The sequence below is a fragment of the Castanea sativa genome, chromosome 12 (genome assembly GCF_040712315.1).
Source record: "Castanea sativa cultivar Marrone di Chiusa Pesio chromosome 12, ASM4071231v1".
NCBI lineage: Eukaryota > Viridiplantae > Streptophyta > Magnoliopsida > Fagales > Fagaceae > Castanea > Castanea sativa.
Window position 1 is genome coordinate 35895379 of NC_134024.1, and position 11762 is coordinate 35907140.

Below are 11762 nucleotides of genomic sequence, written 5' to 3' on the forward strand. Positions count from 1 at the left end.
AAGTAAGATGTCTAAAATTCTCTAACTAAATTTAATTATGTTATTGTATTATGTTAGTCATTGAGTTACATTAGTAAATTTTAGTATCCTCTGGAAGATAATTTCGTTTATGTGTGTGTGTGTGTGTGTGTGTGTGTGTGTGTGTATTTGAATTTAAATTAAGAAGTCAAAGTACAATACTTAAGATTAAGAAAAGCTCCTTAAGTTTATTCAAAATTTAAATTAGAGAGAACATAAATGCATAGTGAAGTTCTTTTCATGGTGACAAAGTTAGTAACCTTCTATAGTATTGTTTTTATATAGTTTGATTTTTTTAATGCACCACATCGGAATCTTACAAATGTAATTAAGTTAATGTATTTATTATATATATATATGTATTATTTTTTTGGTGAAAATGAATATATATTAAAACTAAACAAGAATAGAAATCTCATAGCAAGGTTTGATTAGTTACATGCCATTGAGTTCATCCTCAAAAACAGAATTATCCTAAAAAACAGAAGCAATCATCCAAGATAGGAGACACCAAAAACCGAAAAATAAAAAACCAAAAACCCTAAATAACTTTTGCTATAAAGGAAGTATTTTTGAGAAGTTACCTCATTAGTAGTCGTCAAAACTTGGCAACTTGTAGGTATCTTCTTTCTTTGTGGTTGGACCAATCAACCCAGGCGGTCGGCAGCCAACCACCTTCTTATGGATCTGCAATATCGTCGAGTAGGTGGTGACAAAGCTAGGTCTTGGTTCATTTTTCTCTGTCCCAGTCCATCCATCATTTTTGGTACCTAACAATGAAAATTAAGAAAGCATTAGATTAGATTAAGCTTAAAATTTATTAGAAATGCAAAAAAAAATCGAAACAAACAAACAAACTAACTAACTAACTAGAAGACTTACCAGCATAATGTCAGGACTCTTAAGTTTAATGGTTTCCCACAACTTCATGCCCGTTGTGGTTAAACCCACCGCAAGTAAAGATTCCACTACGGAAGGCACTTTCACTGTGTCTTCCAAGGTGGTCATGGCAAGTGTTGATTTTTTAGCAAATCCGCCTCCGTCAACTTTTTTTGAAAAAAATATTTTCAAATCGTTTGCGGTTAGGTTATGTTCCGACAAATCTTCCTGGTGCACAAAAACGGTGACAGTATTTTGACGTAAAAAGGGCATTTCTTCAACCACTGCTTTGTTGAGCAGTTGAAGGATTCAGAACGTTTTCATTGAAAAATTTTGTGGAGAGCAAAAAAATAGAAAGAAAGATGACGTTTTGGGCTTGAAGTGAGAGAGCAAAATGAGAAAGATGATGTTTTAGGAAGGGCTTGATAGAGAGAAAAATGAGAGAGAAGGTGCGCTTGGTTTCAGCCTATCTTTAATATATATATATATATATATATATATATATATATATATATATATATATATATATATTTTTTTTTTTTTTTTTTTAAAGCCATGTGAATTGAACCTGGGATCCCCTCTTTCAAAAACAGAATATCGACACGTTAACCACTACGCTAAGCACAATTGATGAGTCTTTCTTGGATTCTCTATTTTATTTAATTTAAGTTTAGAGTATAATTTTTCAATGAGGTTCTTCTACTATACCGTTTATACCCATCGGCAACAAACGTACAAAGGCAAGCAAGAGAAAACTCATCAAGTAGTTAGGAGTCTTAGAACCCCATGCTGCATGCAGCCCAATAAAATAGAGAAACAAGAGAGCCAATTTTATGATCCATTGAAAACCCACTTGCAAGTTTCAACTTGCAGTTGAAAGTTGAAACACATTCATTATGTTCTTTTACAAACAAAAAAAATGGTGGGGAAGTAAAAACACACATACACCACACAAAAAAAAAAAATCCACAAAAGTAACAAAGATCCACCAAGAATAATACCACATTGTTCAAGAAAATGAGACGTGCTTATGAGTAATACTAAGATCACACAATTTTTTTATCTTTTAAATATGTACCTAAATGAAATAGGGTGACACAACAATAACAACATTACCTACTTGACAAGCTTAATAAATAGTTTGTATTAGATTGACATAAAGATGACACAAATACAACCTATTTAACACTCTAAAAAAAGCAAGTCCTAATTAATATTATTTTAAATTTAAAAAACTCTCATAACATGAAATAGTTTTTTTTTTTGTTCATAAAATGACATTAGTTTTTATCCATCATATATTGATCAGTATATTTCTTAGAGTTGTCATGCATATGGCTAAGAATTAAAAAAGAGGTAAAAAGAAAATAATAGCATTTAATGAGGGTGTAATGTAGTTGATTGTTTCAATTTTATAAAGAAAAGAGTAAGTATAACGAGGGTGGAGTGGTTTATTTGAATTTTGAAGTAAACGTTATTGTCAAATTCCCATGTTAGTGCAACAAAATTAGATAGGATTTCTCTAACTATGTTTCTATTCTTTAACACACAAAATGCACAGTTGCGCATCAAACCCTGCAGCGGCTGCAAGCTTACGTGATTGTGTAGGCTGAAGTGTTGAGCCCGACCCATAGAGAGAGACTCAGTGTCAATCAGAGGCATACATTTTTGTCTTTCCGTGCTAGCCCCAATATCACCCTTGTGCTAGTGCTCTGCAATAGCCAATAAGCAAACTAAATGTACGGTATTTCTAGACTATATTTGATCATTCCTCTTCTAGCATACATGCAAACTTGGTATCATAAGATGTCACATGAACCTTCATTCATAAATAACTTTCACAAAATTACTAGCAAAGTTTCACATGAATCCAGTCAAAAATCACCACCTCACTGGTTGTTGTAGCTACTGTAGAGCTACCTTGAACTGTGAAGCTAAGGGTATGGCCACATGATGTTGAAAATCATTTTTCCCCATTTAATGCTGAAAGATGTTGCTTACCTTACCCCATGCCGTCCTATGTAGGTAAGCAGGAAATTTTAATATTCAGATACAACTGTTACGGTGCTTTAGTATTGTAATGGGTATTAGTGTCGTGGTATGGGTGAGGTCATGGGTCCAAGTCCCATTGAGTGTGTGTGTGTGTGTGTATGTGTGTAACTTAACAAACCAAAAAAAAGGGTGCCATAGCATGGCTTTCAATTTTCAAATATCTATTGCATTTTCTTTTGGACAAAGGCAACCATTTTTATGGACATGCAATATTCTTTATTAGGAGTGATGTCATTTTAAATAGGGTGTTGCATTTAACATTTTTTTGGGCTGCAATTGTATTTGAAGTGAAATGAGTGCCCATTTTTCGCCTTGTAGGAGATTTTTAGCGACATGTGTTGCATGCACTCTTCCTCATATAGAGGCTGATCCAGGATATCAGACTCTAATCCATCAAGATCCTGGAGCTAGAACATCCCTAACACAACATCCGGTCTCAGCTTACCAAGTCATATACAAGCTTTGCACTTATTCTCTTGAGAAGGCAGCATAAAGCTTCATTCCCATCATCAACTCTTGTCATGCATTCAACATTTCCCTTATGTTATTGTTTTTCCTGTTAAATTTTTATGTTGGTGTGTCCATTATGAACTTGTCTATTTTACTTTTGCAACTTTGGTTTTGTGCTTGCATCACAAGCCATAAGAGCTGCTCAGGGTTTGACTTCTATCCAGGTCAGTTATCTTTCGTGGATAAATGGAATGTGCATCTGAAATCATTGTCCTATTGGCTGGAAATTTGTGTCAAGTTCTCATATTTCAGTCTTTTAAAACCACAATTCTTCATTGATCCATAAAACAACTGGGTTGCATGTCACTAATCCAACAATTTAGGCAATTGCGATTGGTCCATTATTCAACAAATGTATTAATTTTTACTTAAAAGTTTACTTTTTATTAGAAAGTGTATGCATAATAGGAAAAAAATGAAATTTAGAGACCTCAATGATGTGCCAGTAATTTCACCAGTGACACAGTACAGTGTTTTATGCACGAGTTGTTCACATATATTATACTAGTTTAAGTTTATACACCATGTTCATTGACATTTTTGTGTTAACATTGCTTCAAAAGGAACTGCAGGACGCAAGACGTCTCTGTAGTTTAATTTTAATCCACCAGTTTGACCGGTGATTTAAATTGTTTAATATAGTTTGACCAGAACTAAATCAAGACTGGTCAATGAGAGAATGGTCAACAGTCTAAGTAGTCCAACCGTCCAGTTCTGGGTTAAGACATTGCTCATTACAACGGTGACCTATATAGTATAATAGGGAAGTCTTTGGCCCTTTTGTTTCTGGAATGACATAAAGTTTGTAATAATGTCAAAATGTTTTTGTTACAAATTCTGAATGTTAGTGGACATAGGTCTGTTTTTGTATACTGCTTTTTCCCCTTGCTTCTTTATCTTAATTTTGAACACTCTTAATTAGTATGAGTAATGCAATTGCCATATGAAGTGATTGTTTCATAGAATTTTACAAGCCAAATTAATGAATTTTATAAAGAGAGGATTTAATCGAGGATGCTCAAAATTTGCGTGGGATTTTGCATATTGTGCGAAAAAACAACCCCAACCCCCCCTCCCCCTGCCATTGTGGGTGGTCCTTTCTTTGCCTTCTAAACCTAGTTCTAAATCTTGACGTGCTTTGTGAACGTTCATTTGGTTTATTTAATTGATTGAAGTGTTGATACTTCAGTGTCCTGTTTGCATTGTTGTCTAAGATCCCAGAGGATTGGTACAACCAAAAAACTTCATATTATTATGAGCTGAACATGTGCATTTGTTGTATTTGCAATTCTCACCTACATCTGAGTACACATGACTTGCCCATGGTCGACATCATGGTTCTCTTCTTAAAAGCGTTGTCAATGATGGGGAAACAACATTACATATTACACTATTTTGGAGGTAACAGCATTTTCTTGGCTTTATTTGTTTCAATAGATTCCTTTCATGAATTTTCCTTTAACTGCTACTTTACTATGCTGGAAAATTTCTCTGTTAGACTCAGTTCTCTACAGAGTTACAGATATGGAACTCATGGGAGTGCTTCCAAGTGCAGAGGATGAGGTCTGGTCAATGTGTTTGCTTTCATCCATTTGCTGGAGGAGGTCTATTTGATGGAAGAAAGGTGTGGCTGGGTACATTCAGAGAAATCTTGATTATAATTAGTGTTGATATAATTAAAATTGTTTTTTACTGTTGAATACAGGAAAAGGGAAGCCTAGGGTTCTGCAATGTGATGGTGCTCATGGTGTGAATTGCACTGGATTAAATTACATTCCAGAGGAAAACATGGCTTTTGTAAGATAGTGATCAGTTTGTGGCATATTCTTCCTTTTTTTGTTGTTTATGATTTTTATTTTTGAATATGAAAGCCTTATTCTTTTTACATTTTTATGCATATTCCTCCCCCCAAACTCTCCCTTCCCTTCTTTTTTTCTTCTTATTTTTCTTTTATTCCTCCTTTCGTTCTGTCATAAAATTGTTTCTAACTTAATTGTAAATAATATTGTAGCTTAAAGAATTTTAACATGCTAACAAAACAGGGGCTTATCGTCTACTTGTCATGTAGGTGGTCTTATTAGTGTGTGTGTGTGTGTGTGTGTGTGTATTATTGTTTTATATTTACAGTAACAAGAGAGGGGATTTGAGCCTTGGTTCTCCTCGTAAAGGAACGCAGAAATACCACTAAACTGGGCTCTTGGCAATGATCTTACTAATATGTAATGTAAAAAAAGCCTTTCTATTTTATCTAGACCTACTTTTGGGGGGAAAAGATTTGTCAAATTAGTATATAAAGCCTCCCAAATGCAAATTTGGGTGTGTTAACTAGTAAGCAAGATTAAGGTTCCCTAAAAGATTAACCATTGGAATTGCTGCTAAATGACTAAAAGAGAGGTGCTTCTTTATAAAAGCTCTAATTCACTAAATTATTTGAAACTTAACTTATAGAAATTTCCCTAAAGTATAAACCATCATAACAATGAGGTACATGAACTCTATTATTCCCTTATTATTACTCACAAAAAAAAAGTAAATTATATATTTTACACATTAATTTTTGTAATTCTTTTATAATAAATTTCAAAAATAAAAATGTTGAGTCAAACATTTATAATGTAAAAAATATTATTTGAAAAGTGAAAACTATTTTTCAAAAAAAATTTTATTTGAAAATTAATTTTATATTGTTTGAAAACAAAAAAATAAATTTTCTTTCTATCAAATATGCCTCAAAATGTAGGAACAAAAATATACGATTTAAAATAAAAACTATTAGGGCCCGATTGGTAGTAATGTTTAAGTATTGTTGTTCATTTTTTAGTGAGATGAAAATACGTATTTGAGTATTATAGAAATACAAAATGTGTTAAAAATGTTATTATTATTTAAATACTAAAAATTATTGTTTAAAACCCATTACCATATAGAATATCTCTAGAAATGCATTGCACTGTTGAAGATCCTCACCCACGCAAGTCTTTTTTCTTTTTGGTTTTTTAGAATGCCACCCACGCAAAGTCGCTAACCACTTTGACCAGTGTGATATCATATGAATGATAAAACACAACCTAAATTTGATAAATATAAAAACGGATGTTTTACTTTTAATAATAAATAAATTTGACGTGACAACTTGTCAATCTAAAAGAGTGAAAAGACACAGTCAGATAATTTTTAAAAAATGTATTTTATGGAACTAAACCAACTTATCTCCGGTGGCATTATTTGACAATTGATGATCAGATTTGATTGATTGATTTTCTTAAGGAAAAAGCAAACACAAAAAAGTTCTTATGCGAGCAGCCAAAGCCACTTAGTTACCAGTACTACTACAATAATCACTATGCTTACATCAGCGTGTCATTATTGTTTCTGGGCAGTCTACAGTCTACATAATACAATGATACAATAGGCATAGGATGGATACTCGTAACAAATTCCATTGATAAAAAATTCATTTTTATATAGGCAGTATCAGCAATTTCAAAATAAACCATTATTTAAGAAAAATTAGAAAAAATATGTACTCTTTTTTTTTTAATGATGTTCAAAACAATTTTGTTGATAATGACAAAAAAGAAAAAACAACATTTTTGTTTGCCATAATATAAATTCAATACAATAATTCCCCAATTTTCAAAGTTATAGGTTTTTATACAAGCTTTCTTTTTTCTTTTTTTTTTCTTTTTTTCTTTTTTTGAGAAACAAAAAAGAATTGACAAGCTAGGGTAAGAAATGGACACTTTTCATATTCTTTTTATTTAGTGGATAATATATTTTGAAATTTGGATTAATATCATCAAGATTTAAGACACTTCAAAAACTACTAATTTAATTCCTAAAGATAACTTCACCCCTCCAACCCTCCGCTATTTATTATTTCCAATCAATGTGCAAATCTTATTCCCAAAATTTGAAAAAGAGGTTGAAAACTTTGTAACACTTTTTTTTTTTGAAAGGATAATCAATGTTATTATTAGTTTAAAATAGTGTAAGAAATTATTCAAACTACAATCCAGCTTCTTCCAAAACAATGGGCAAATCTAGTATGGTAATTACCTAGGCTAATAGCACTAAAAATTTGAACGATTAATGAGAGCATTTAGTAAGGTTAAAGTTGTGGAACTGCGTTCATAAAATTTATAAAAAAAAAAAAAGTTGAGGAACTGCTAAAATAGCATCAGGACTGATCCAAATATAATCATACATTTCTAGGAAAACATATTACAGACTTGCTCATATTAAAGTATCTAAGCAGGAAAACAACTTTCACAAAATTAAAAAGTAACTCATATTAAAGTATCTAAGCAGGAAAAGAACTTTCGCAAAATTAAAAAGTATCCGAGCTGCAAGAGCTTTAAGAGCATCTTTGCACACTTTTAAGTTGCATTCTACCACAAAATGAAGAGCATAGATAGAAGCTGGAGAAAACTATGCATACACTCAAAATATCTAAACTTTCTATTGATTTAAAGCAGAATAGTTAAAAGAAAAACAGAAAGCCCTATGTATTCTTAAAAAAAAATCCATTACAGATTCCCAAATACCCTATATAATTGAGCTACGGCCGCCATTTCCATTACCGTTTCCATTGCCATTGCCATCTTCTTTGTTCTCATCCCCACCTCCAGCTCCCAATTTCTTTGTATCTCCATCACCTACTTTCACCACATTTCTCTTCATTTTCTCTTCCATCTTCAAATTATCGCGCACTTCACCGGCATGAGTTAACATAGAGCTTAGGATAACATCCCTTTTTAGCTCGGAGACCCCATGAAGCAAATTAGAAGCTTCCTTATCCTACACGGTAAAAATAAAAAGTTAAAAAATGAGGCTTTTTGAGGAAAAAAAATGTAAGAAGAAAAAATAAAATGAGAAAATACCAGTTTAATCGATGGATCTTGCAGTTTTACCATGTGAATCAAACATGAAAGGGTCTCCTCCGGGCCATCAGTAGCAAGGGAGGAAGCCACGGCAGTAAGATTGGCAACCAATTGAATGGATGCCATTACCAAAGAGATGGTGGCTAGCTTCTTATAACCACCACCTTGAAAGCCCTATTTGAGCTCTTCTTTTGTGACTTTCCTAGCCACTAAATCCTCTCCATTAACTCCTATGGTAATAGACCCTCTTTTCACCATTGTAGAAGTCTGTATGGATACTTCAAATCCCCGAAGGAAATGAAGTATTTTGTACACTGCACCGACGGAGTAAGGAGAGAATCTTTTCATTTTTTAGGTTAAGGTTGAGAATGTAGGAGAAGCTAATGTTTTGAGGGTTGCAGCTTTTGGTGTTTGTAATATTTGATCTAAGGGTATCAACTAAAAAAGCAAAATGAGAGAGAAGATAAACAACTTGAACTATGAGAGAAAAATAAGAGAAAGCTTACACAGAGAGAGTATGAGTATAAAAGAAAATAGAGTAGAAGGTAATAGATTAAAGCCTACACACAGAGAGTACGAGTACAAAAGAAAAGAGAGTGAGTATGAGAGAAAAAAAAAATGAGAGAGAAGGTGAATAAAAGATGTGAAAAATGAGAGAGAGAGAGAGAGAGAGAGAGAGAGAGAGAGAGTATGAGTATGAAAGAAAAGAGAGTAGAAGGTGAAAGAGTAGAAGGTGATAGACTTAAAGCCTACACATAGTACGAGTATAAAAGAAAAGAGAGTGAGTATGAGAGAGAGAAATGAGAGAGAAGGTGAATAAAAGATGGGAAAAATGAGAGGAATAAAACCTGATCCCCTCTTTCAAAATAAGAATACTGACACGCCAACCACTGCGTTGAGCGCCTTTAATGTGTATTTCATCATATCTATTTTATTTATTTTTAGTTTAGAGTATAATTTTTCAATTTATCATAATGCCTCTCACCTAATCTATTATTGTTTGATTAATTTATTATTATTTGATAATTTTATTACCTGTTTAAGAATTATGCTTACATGGGAATATACAATTTATAAATTTATGTTGAAAATGATTTAATTTTAGACAATTTCTATTTGAAAGATTACTAAAGACAAATATTTTACACTTGTTTATGCTTTATTATTTTCCAATAATCTTGTGAAAATGGTGAAAAATCATTTGAAAGTTGTATAAATTTTTTAAGACATATTTTTAGTAAAATTTTGTTAATGTTTACCATTTAATAACTTTATTTGTATTTTATTACTATGATAAATTGTATTCAATTCCATCTCATAAACTAAAGCTTTTTTTTTTTTGGAGAATAAACTAAAGCAATTTAATGTTTTAGGTCATAGAATTCTACTAACTATATGAAAAAGAGCCAATGGCTCCATCTACAATAGTCGTTGGTTTATTCAACTTAGTGAGGCAAAACTCACCGTTTTGCTTGAGCTGGCTTTTTAAATATTTGGATGTGCCAACACAATATTGCTGTACTGACTCAAAATTTTTTTACAATATTTTCACGATTATTGAGGTGTTAATTCTTTATTATTTAAAACAAAATAATAAAATATGAGATTGGGACCAACTACAATTGAAAACATATGTATTGTGAAAATGTTATAATATCTTGTTGTTGTCACAATATTTTCACAATTGCTAATAAATCAATTCCTTATAGATCGAAATAAAATAAAATGTCAAGTTCAAAAACTTTCACAATAATTTCAAAACAAATCCTAAGTGATAAAGTATTTTTGATGGATAAAAAAATGATATCAGTAATAAGACCAATTTAAAACCAGTAACAATTTGTTATCAAAAAATTGTTGTGAAAATGTTGTAAGGGTAACATTTTTCTAGAATAAAATAATAAAACATCAAATCAGGTTCTATCATTGCTAAAAATAAAAGTATCGTGGAAATGTTATGATATTTTTTTGTGCTCCTAGACTTCTTTTTTATTCTAGTCAAATTGAGTGAGTCAAAATTCATTATTTTAAGCACAGTTTTCATGTGCAGTTTTCTTATTTTTTTGTTTTTAATATACAATTTAAAGTGTTGGTTCCAATTTAAAATCAGTAGCAATTTATTATCTAAGATTTGTTGGAAAAATATTGTGAACGTAAAAAAATCAAATATCAAACCAATACCTACCACAGTTGAAAATAAAAGATACTGTGAAAATGTTTGATATTGTGTTGTGTTTCTAGGCTTCTTTTTTGGTTTAGAAAATTTGCTAAGCCGAAATTCATTGTTTCAAGCACAATTTTCTTCAATTGGCGTATTTTTTTTTTCTTTTTTTTTTAAATGCACAGTTTAGAACCAGTAACAATTTACCATCTAAGATTTATTGTGAAAATATTATGAATATAACATTACTTTAAAATAAAATAATAAAATATTAGACTAGGATCCATCATTGCTAAAAATAAAAGTATTGTAAAAATATCGTGAAATTTCCTTGCATTGCTATACTTATTTTATTTGGATTAGTCAGTTTTGTTGAACCAAAATTCATTGTTTTATACACAATTTTCTAGGGCTACATTTTTTTATAACACATTTTTTAATGTTTAAACACACACACATAGTTTTACACACAAATAAAAAGAGACAAAAAAGCACTTTCACCCTTTTAAGTTTGGGTTAGTTTCATTCATTCCCTAACTTAAAGTTGAAAATTTTTCACCTTTATATTTTATAAAGGAGCATATACCCCTACTATTACACCCTTAGATAAACCCTAATGAAATTTTTATGATTTCTAGAATATTCTATTGTGCAATGTATAAAATACACCCCACGAAATTTTAATGTCCCAAAATATTTCTTCGTGTATTTTGAATTTTATGTCCCAAAAATTTTCTTTCGTTATCTTGTTCTTTTTTAATTTATTTTTCTTGTTTAAAAGTGCTTTTCATATTAAAACTTAAGTTAAACATCGTATTAGTTATGCTCATAAAATATGATAATAAAGAAAGAAGTATGGATAACAAAATCTTCATTGTAAACGATTGTAGGTATTTCATTTGATTAAGAGTTTCAATTGTAGCATATATATCATTCATTGCAAAATTTTATATATTGTGACAATGTTTTATCAAAACTAAGTTGTTTATTGTTAGAAGATAATGACATTTATTATCATTCTTAGTATAATATTTACTGAGTAAATATTACATTTAGCAAATAGGTCATTGTTCGCAATGGGTGAGTCCATAGTGGGGTAAATCGCTGGCCCAGGGAGTGTTAAATAGCTATTCTAAATTTAAATACACAACTTTGTACTTCTTCCAAAAAAAAATTACATCTTAATTTTCTCACTAAAATGGCAACAAGTGCCTTGCATTTGTATTCCAAAGCAGTTATCTATATAAGTTTAATTCCTA

General features: G+C 31.1%; 1 pseudogene; it reads left to right on the top strand.

Annotated features, from left to right (window-relative positions):
• Positions 1 to 5265, top strand: part of LOC142620594 (uncharacterized) — a 31155-nt pseudogene extending 25890 nt beyond the window's left edge.
• Positions 5266 to 11762: the final 6497 nt, after the last annotated feature.